A 297-nucleotide genomic window follows, 5' to 3' on the forward strand; every position below is an offset into this window, starting at 1 on the left:
TTTATAAATGAGTTGATGTGATCTCATTAAAGGAACTACGGGAGCCCCGAAGTCTCCCCCAGATCGACAAATAAATGGACTCACCTGCACAGGCCCAAGATCAGGTCATCTGCAAAAGAGAAAGGCTAATCCATTCCCCCTGCAGTCCAGGGAAACAGCTTTCCACTACTGAACACACAGTAGTGTTCTGGTCCCTAGCAGAGAGTACTTCACAGCAGAGAAAGGACCACTGCCTGGGCTCCAGAGAAGCCGGAAGGCAATGTTCCGCCCAATGAAATAAATTCCTCTGCCCTTGTT

The sequence above is a fragment of the Martes martes genome, assembly GCF_963455335.1.
Source record: "Martes martes genome assembly, chromosome: 6".
Taxonomy (NCBI): domain Eukaryota; kingdom Metazoa; phylum Chordata; class Mammalia; order Carnivora; family Mustelidae; genus Martes; species Martes martes.